The following is a 9,873-nucleotide window of genomic DNA, read 5'->3' as shown; positions in this document are numbered from 1 at the left end:
TAATCATGCATGATAACTTCCTCTTCTTCAATGCATGATTAATCCACAGTAATCATGCATGATGAATCAATCTTCATCCATCAACTTGATTTAATTTGAGTATAACTCAAATTCAACCAACTTGAGTCTAACTCAAGTCTTGGCCATCCAATGAGCTTAATTGTTCCTTTAGTCAAACTAAAATGCATCCATCTCCAAAATAGAATGTTATTTATGTGTGACCCAATAGGTTCTTGTAACGTTGGCAATGTCTCTAAAACTCATTTAGAAACATAAGCAATGAGTGGCATCTAACAATGCATCATTGTTACCCAAGTGACAAGAATATTGAGATCCGACATAACCTTCGTGACTATGATAATGTATGATCATGTCCTTCTATCCTCGATATCTAGATTGATTAATGAGGTATAGACCGTGTTATCTTCAATATCAATCTTTGTGCTTCTTGATCTTCAAGTAGACTCACTCAAGAAAATGAGCACAATATCTCATATTGACTTATTTGAGCATGGTCATGCATTTCATGGTCATACTCTATCAAGATGTAGCAAGATATCACTCCCGTTATATGGGAGAGATAGATCCATCTACATCACTCACATCCCTCTGCATAATTTGTTACATACCTAGTGATCGCCTATAGTCCATTCTGTTACGGGTGATATTTAACGACACCAAAGTACATAACTCATTATGTAGGGAACCGTAGTGACTTCAGGTCTAAGGACTATTTATACCAATAGTCATATGAGAAAGTTTATGATACTCATATAATGATCTATGAAACTTTCTCATGGTGGGTCAATTCAGTATACATTCTTTAATGTATACCCATGTGTCAACTCGATATTCCATATCCATGACTTATGAGATCAAGTCATCCAGTTGACCTACATGCTAGTCTCAACGCATAAATATCGTCCCTGAATATTAATGTTTGACTAGGAATAATTAAGAATAGTATTATCTACATCATCTCACTATTAACTCAAACAATAGATATAATGTAGATTAGAAATAACTATCCAAGGACATTATTATACTTAGTTATTTGGCACAAACATAAAGTAAGTATAATAGTCAAAAATCTTTCCTTTATTAATAATAAAATATGATACAAAATTTCTAATTAATCATCACATAATTGGCTCTAGGGCTACTACTAACACATCTGTCCAAAAAGTTAACTATTTTAGCACTGAGACAACACAACCATGCAACCAGGCATGGCCCAAGCCAATTTGATCAGAACCTAGACACGGCCTCATGCTAGCCAGCATGGCTATGTCAAGCTAAAGACTTCTTTTGTAATGCCTGACACCCCTTAGCCAGCATGAGCAGTGTCACGCAGGCGATGCCTCATTATTTTGAAAGATTTCTCAAACTTGGCCAGTTTTAAGGGCTATAAAAAGCCCTAGAAGCCTCATGATCGAGGGTGTAGAGGTGTTTTCACATGACAAGAAAACCCTAAGAGAGTCATTTCTAAAGAGCCGCCACCGTTTTGGTCCATTTTGGATCATGGAGGTTCATTCGAAGATACTAACTACAACACCACTAAGCCTTCTCTTCTCTCTTCTTTTGATTTGAGATTGTAGGATGTCTGCTTCTTTGTCTTTTGATTGTAGGATAAGGGAATAGCCCAATATATTGTTGACATTAACTTTGTTGGTGTAGGGAGTACCAGATAATCAAACTTGTGTTTTGGTCATGACAAAGTGTTCAAGTTAAGAGTGTGTTGTGAACTAATGAGTAAATCTGATTGTGAAAGTATCATAGGAAAGTTCTAGTTGAAGGCTAGATAAGCAAAGTCCTAGTTGGAGACTAGGCAAGAAGTCCTAATCAGTTGGATCAGACAAGAAGTCTTAGCAGATCTAGGGCATATACCAAGAGGAAAATCTATAACGCCCGAAAATTCTCAAAAAATAATCTTAGAAATATTCTATGATTTTTCTAGAATTTTAGAATATTTTTCTAAAATTTTTGAATTAGCGGAAGTAGCAAAAACAAATAGGAACGTAAAATATCCTAGACAAGATTCGAAACTGCGACCTATCAAATTCTATGACCCTTAAAAAGGTTTCCAATAACCAAGGGGGCCCCAACAAGGGTGTGCTAAAAGAAAAGGAGAGGAATTCTATTTAAAGGTGAGTTGCGTTTAGAAACCACTTAATATAAATAGGAAAAATTAAGAGAGGGTTTCATTATTTCGAGAACTCCTCCTCCTCCTCTCGCCCACGACGTCGTCGCCCCTCCTTTCTTCTTCTCCTCGGCGCACCAAACCTTAAGAACTAGGGTTCTGCCCCCTAGGGTCACAAGGAAGGCTTCCGGAGAGCTGCTTCTACAAGGACGCTCCTCTCCGTGAGAAGAACGCGTAGACGTAGGAAGATCGCCAAGAAGATCTTCTTCTCCGAAACCCTAACGGAACAATCGTAAGGAAACCTAGTGCAGGAAGTAAGTACCTCTCACCTGCAGTATAAGTAGCTCCGTTCATACGCATAAAATCCATAGTTTTAGATATTCACAAATTTATGTATGTATGTGGAAATTAACTTCTCTTACAGATTTGAAGGGCACCTCTAGATGGGCTTAGATGTGCTCCCCCCTCTAATTTGGGGTTTAGACGCATGTCAGGTGCCTAGGGTGTGTCCTTAAAGCAAGAAGAGAATTATAGACACGTAAGGTATTTGAGCAAATGTCAAGAAGCTCAAGTATAAGTTTTAGAATGTATAACATGCATGTTTATGAAAGTAGTTTACCTTGCCTCAGTAATTATGGACTCGAGTTCGTCCATGGGTGGGTTCCGAGATCGCCCCTAGCTCCGAGATCATCTAGTATATGCAAGGTTAAAGAAAAGAACTAGTAAGAAACTATTTTACTTTTATGGCATGTGCTTGGACTCGAGTTCGTCCATGGGTGGACTCTGAGATCGCCCCTAGGTCCGAGATCGCCTAGTAGTATCTTAATGGGTTCGGGATTAGCTACCTCAGATCTATTTAGGGATGCGCGCATAGTTAGCACAATGTCGGGCCCACAACAGGATGATTACTATTTTCACTTACTATATGTATAAGTTTCCAAAAGTTCATTACTAACTTGAAGTGAAATTAGTTTTAAGATTAGGCTTAGTTCAGTTTATGATTTTAGTTCAGGTGCTTGTTATGATGAGTATGCCATGATATTTGTCTAGCTTATATGTTTCAGTAGGAATAAATGACAAGCATGAAGATATTTCCTTTCATATTTTTCAAAAGCATGATTTTAAAATATGTATGCTAATTAGTAGTGAAAGGTAGAGTTGGAAGCCGTACCATTTTGATGCTAATATGCTGTTTAGGATAAAATCAGATGCTAGCATTGCTTAGTGTTAATGCCCAGTTGATACAATGTCTAGATTTCTAAATCCATGCTTAGAAATGGCTAAAGTATGCCTAATTGCCATGCAAACATGTGTTTAGCAGTCTAGAATTATTTACCACCTATAGTGAAGCATAACTATAGGTTCATTGTGGTTTTGGTACGAAGTAAAATAGACTTGGTATGTTGGTGCAATAGTTGCCCCAAGTGCATTGAGTTTCAATGTTTGGCTAAACCATGTTTAAAGTTAGGCAATTCTTATTGATCTAACATGTGTGATGCAAGTTTGCAGGAAAGTCCAAGCGTAGTCTTGGCAAAAGAAAAGTCCAAGTGGGTAGTCTTGGCAAAGAAAAGTCCAAGTGGGTAGTCTTGGCAAAGAAAAGTCCAAGTGGGTAGTCTTGGCAAAGAAAAGTCCAAGTGGGTAGTCTTGGCAAGCAAAAGTCCAAGTGGGAAGTCTTGGCAAGCAAAAGTCCAAGTGGGTAGTCTTGGCAAAGAGAAGTCCAAGTGGGAAGTCTTGGCAAGCAAAAGTCCAAGTGGGTAGTCTTGGCAAGCAAAAGTCCAAGTGGGTAGTCTTGGCAAGCAAAAGTCCAAGTGGGTAGTCTTGGCAAGGAGAAGTCCAAGGGTGGTCTTGGCAAGGACTTGACATGACGAAGCTGATGGAAGCATCTCAGGCTAGTGCAGGGAGGCATGAGGCTATGGGAGGTGTTTGAAGGCCGAGGTCTAGGTCAAGAGAAGCTGAAATGTGATTTTTCAGCTTCACCAGTCGACTGGCCCTGCCAGCAGTCGACTGCTCATAAATCAGACGCACACAGAAAGATCAGTCGAGCCAGAGGAAGACAGGAGTCGACTGGGAAGTCGACTGGGATTATGGATAGTCGACTGTCGCCAGTCGACTGGTCTTGGACAGTCGACTGTGATTTGAACGTTGCAGAAAATTGGCAAGCATTTAATGGCATTTAATGCAAGATTTTGTTGCCGATTGAAGGCATCAGTCGACTGGCCCTGCCAGCAGTCGACTGATGTTGCAGAGATTATAAAAGAAGCCTGCACGAGAACAACTCATCTTCTTCGCCATTCTTTCATTCTTTTGTGCTTCTTTTGTGAGCGTTTTTGTGCTCAGATCTCTGCTTTATTCCTCTCCTCCTAGACAATATTTCATATCATTTTGAGGAGATCTAAAAAGGTGTAAAGGTTTCTCCGCCTTCGAGTTTTCGAGAAGGAGAAGATTCATAGTGCATCGGGTGTGTGCGTGCGTGTGGATCCTTGGATTAGTCACCTCTGCGGAGGTGGATACCAAGTAAAATAAACCGGGTTAGCGTTGATCTCTGTCTTTCTCTTTTATATTTTTGCTTCCGCTAATCTCTGTGCAGAGAAAGATCAAGAAAAATCGAGAAACGCTATTCACCCCCCCTCTAGCTATTCAACCGATCGAGGAATAAAGCAGAGATCTGAGCACAAAAACGCTCACAAAAGAAGCACAAAAGAATGAAAGAATGGCGAAGAAGATGAGTTGTTCTCGTGCAGGCTTCTTTTATAATCTCTGCAACATCAGTCGACTGCTGGCAGGGCCAGTCGACTGATGCCTTCAATCGGCAACAAAATCTTGCATTAAATGCCATTAAATGCTTGCCAATTTTCTGCAACGTTCAAATCACAGTCGACTGTCCAAGACCAGTCGACTGGCGACAGTCGACTATCCATAATCCCAGTCGACTTCCCAGTCGACTCCTGTCTTCCTCTGGCTCGACTGATCTTTCTGTGTGCGTCTGATTTATGAGCAGTCGACTGCTGGCAGGGCCAGTCGACTGGTGAAGCTGAAAAATCACATTTCAGCTTCTCTTGACCTAGACCTCGGCCTTCAAACACCTCCCATAGCCTCATGCCTCCCTGCACTAGCCTGAGATGCTTCCATCAGCTTCGTCATGTCAAGTCCTTGCCAAGACCACCCTTGGACTTCTCCTTGCCAAGACTACCCACTTGGACTTTTGCTTGCCAAGACTTTGCCAAGACTACCCACTTGGACTTTTGCTTGCCAAGACTACCCACTTGGACTTTTGCTTGCCAAGACTTCCCACTTGGACTTTTGCTTTGCCAAGACTACCCACTTGGACTTTTGCTTGCCAAGACTACCCACTTGGACTTTTCTTTGCCAAGACTACCCACTTGGACTTTTCTTTGCCAAGACTACCCACTTGGACTTTTCTTTTGCCAAGACTACGCTTGGACTTTCCTGCAAACTTGCATCACACATGTTAGATCAATAAGAATTGCCTAACTTTAAACATGGTTTAGCCAAACATTGAAACTCAATGCACTTACAATGACCAAACCATAATTACAATCTAAGAGCATGGAGAAGGGAGTAAAAATTCTAGTTGCACTAGTATCAGTCGACTAAAACATTGGTCCCAATCGACTGGGCAATGTAGCCAGTCGACTGGACTCGTCGGACCCATGGCTTCTGTTCGAGGACAGTCAACTGACTAGTCGACTGGACTCATGGCTTTCTATTTGAGGACAGTCAACTGACTAGTCAACTGGACTCAACTGGAAAGGATTCTGTTCAAGGCCAGTCGACTGACCTGTCGACTGGAACTCGATTTGGACCCTCGCTCGAGCCTTCTGTTCGCTCCCAATCGACTGGTCGAGCAGTCGACTGGTCGAGCTCCAAGTCGACTGAAAATCTGACTCAGTCGACTGGGGTTTCTGAAATCCAAATTTTCAGATTTCAGAAACGTACCAAGTCTATTTTACTTCGTACCAAAACCACAATGAACCTATAGTTACGCTCTACCACATGTATTAAATGATTCTAGACTATTAAATAGATATCTGCATAACAATTAAACATACTTTAGCAATTTCTAAACGTGGATTTAGAAACCTAGACAGGGTATCATTGACATTAAAACTAAACGATAGCCATAACATGTTGACATCAAAATGGTTCCGTAACTTCCAACCTTACCTTTTACTACTAATTAGCATACTATTGTAATTTACCAACTATCAAATAATGCATAGAACACTATAGTTGTTAACATTCGAAAGTGCGAAAAATAAACAACTCATAAAGACTAGTCTTTAGCATTCTTAATAATGCAAGTTTCCAAGGCTCTTTATTCTAAGTTCCACCACATCACACACTTCGCATCGTCTTTGCCGCCTCCGCTATTAAAATTACCAACTGCAGTACAAGGAAAATAAAACTTTTCTAGCATAAAGCTTAGCAAGTACCATCCTACTCACAAAACGATACATATTTTAAAATCATACTTTTGAAAATATGAAAGGAAACATCTTCATGCTTGTCATTTATTCTTATTGCAACATATAAGCTAAACAAATATCATGACATACTCCTCATAACAAGCACATGAACTGAAATCATAAACTGAACTAAGCTGAATCTTAAAACTAATTTCCCTTCAAGTTAGTGATGAGGTTTTGAAAACTTATACATATAGTAAGTGAAAATAGTAATCATCCTGCTGTGGGCCCAACATTGTGCTAACTGTGCGCGCATCCCTAAATAGATCCGAGGTAGCTAATCCCGAACCCATTAGGGTACTACTAGGCGATCTCGGGCCTAGGGGCGATCTCGGAGCCCACCCATGGACGAACTCGGGTCCAAGCACATGCCATAAAAAAGTAAAATACTTTCTTTAATACTTCTTTTCTTTAACCTTGTATATACTAGGCGATCTCGGGCCTAGGGGCGATCTCGGAGCCCACCCATGGACGAACTCGAGTCCATAATTACTGAGGCAAGGTAAATTATTTTCATAAACATGTTATACATGCTAAAACTTATACTTGAGCTTCTTGACATTTTATCAAACACCTTACGTGTCTATAATTCTCTTTTTGCTTTAAGGGCACACCCTAGGCACCTAACATGCGTCTAAATCCCAAACTAGAGGGGGAAACACATCTAAGCCCATCTAGAGGTGCCCTTAAATTCTGTAAGAGAAATTAATCTCCACATACATACATAAATTTATGAATAACTAAAACTATAAATTTTATGCATCCGAACGGAGCTACTAATACTGCAAGTGAGGGGTACTTACTTCCTGCGCTAATTTTCTTATAATTCTTCCGTTAGAGTCTCAGAGAAGAAGATCTTTTCAGCGATCTTCCTACGTATACGCGTTCTTCTCGCGGAGAGGAACGTCCTTGTAGAAGAAGTTTTCCGGAAGCCTTCCTTGTGATCCTAGGGGACGGAACCCTCGTTCTTCGGGTTTGGTGCGCCGAGGAGGGAGGAGAAAAGAGGGGCGACGGTGTTCTGGGCGAGAGATGAGGAAAGGATTTTCGAAATAATCAAAATCCTCTCTTAAGTCTTCTATTTATATTAAGTGATTCCTAGACCTAATTCGCCTATAAATAAAATTCGGCTCCTTTTTTTAGCACTCCCATTCTGGGGCCCCTTGGTCATTGACAATATTTTAAGGGTCATAGAATTTGATAGGTCGCGGGTTCAAATCTTATCTTGGACATTTTACTTTCTATATATTTTTACTACTTCCGCTAATCCAAAAATTTTAGAAAAATATTCTAAAATTCTAGAAAAATCATAGAATATTTCTAAAATTATTTTTGAAAATTTTTGGGCATTATAGATTTCCCTCTTGGTATATGCCCTAGATTACTCCTAAGACTCTTGTCTGATCCAACTGATTAGGACTTCTTGCCTAGTCTCCAACTAGGACTTTGCTTATCTAGCCTTTCAACTAGAAGCTTCCTATGATACTTTCACAAATCAGATTTACTCATTAGTTCACAACACACTCTTAACTTGAACACTTTGTCATGACCAAAACACAACTTTGATTCCTCCTGGTACTCCCCTACACCAACAAAGTTAATGTGACAAATATGTGCTATTCCCTTATCCTACAATCAAAAGACAAAGAAGCAGACATATTACAATCTCAAATCAAAGGGAGAAGAGAAGGCTTAGTGGTGTTGTAGTTGAGTCTTCGAATGAACCTCCATGATACCGACCAAACGGTGGCGGCTCTTTAGAAATGACTCTCTTAGGGTTTTCTTGTCATGTGAAAACACCTCTACACCCTCGATCATGAGGCTTCTAGGGCTTTTTATAGCCCTTAAAACTGGCCAAGTTTGAGAAATCTTTCAAAATAATGAGGCATCGCCTGCGTGACACTGCTCATGCTGGCTAAGGGGTGTCAGGCATTACAAAAGAAGTCTTTAGCTTGACATAGCCATGCTGGCTAGCATGAGGCCGTGTCTAGGTTCTGATCAAATTGGCTTGGGCCATGCCTGGTTGCATGGTTGTGTTGTCTCAGTGCTAAAATAGTTAACTTTTTGGACAGATGTGTTAGTAGTAGCCCTAGAGCCAATTATGTGATGATTAATTAGAAATTTTGTATCATATTTTATTATTAATAAAGGAAAGATTTTTGACTATTATACTTACTTTATGTTTGTGCCAAATAACTAAGTATAATAATGTCCTTGGATAGTTAGTTCTAATCTACATTATATCTATTGTTTGAGTTAATAGTGAGATGATGTAGATAATACTATTCTTAATTATTCCTAGTCAAACATTAATATTCAGGGACGATATTTATGCGTTGAGACTAGCATGTAGGTCAACTGGATGACTTGATCTCATAAGTCATGGATATGGAATATCGAGTTGACACATGGGTATACATTAAAGAATGTATACTGAATTGACCCACCATGAGAAAGTTTCATGGATCATTATATGAGTATCATAAACTTTCTCATATGACTATTGGTATAAATAGTCCTTAGACCTGAAGTCACTACGGTTCCCTACATAATGAGTTATGTACTTTGGTGTCGTTAAATATCACCCGTAACAGAATGGACTATAGGCGATCACTAGGTATGTAACAAATTATGCAGAGGGATGTGAGTGATGTAGATGGATCTATCTCTCCCATATAACGGGAGTGATATCTTGCTACATCTTGATAGAGTATGACCATGAAATGCATGACCATGCTCAAATAAGTCAATATGAGATATTGTGCTCATTTTCTTGAGTGAGTCTACTTGAAGATCAAGAAGCACAAAGATTGATATTGAAGATAACACGGTCTATACCTCATTAATCAATCTAGATATCGAGGATAGAAGGACATGATCATACATTATCATAGTCACGAAGGTTATGTCGGATCTCAATATTCTTGTCACTTGGGTAACAATGATGCATTGTTAGATGCCACTCATTGCTTATGTTTCTAAATGAGTTTTAGAGACATTGCCAACGTTACAAGAACCTATTGGGTCACACATAAATAACATTCTATTTTGGAGATGGATGCATTTTAGTTTGACTAAAGGAACAATTAAGCTCATTGGATGGCCAAGACTTAGTTAGACTCAAGTTGGTTGAATTTGAGTTATACTCAAATTAGATGAATTAGATGGATGAAGATTGATTCATCATGCATGATTACTGTGGATTAATCATGCATTGAAGAAGAGGAAGTTATCATGCATGATTAATAT

Source organism: Curcuma longa, chromosome 4 (genome assembly GCF_044706935.1).
Source record: "Curcuma longa cultivar G26 ecotype Majalengka, Jawa Barat chromosome 4, ITB_CL_G26_1.1, whole genome shotgun sequence".
Lineage (NCBI taxonomy): Eukaryota > Viridiplantae > Streptophyta > Magnoliopsida > Zingiberales > Zingiberaceae > Curcuma > Curcuma longa.
Note: the sequence above shows the minus strand (reverse complement) of the source record.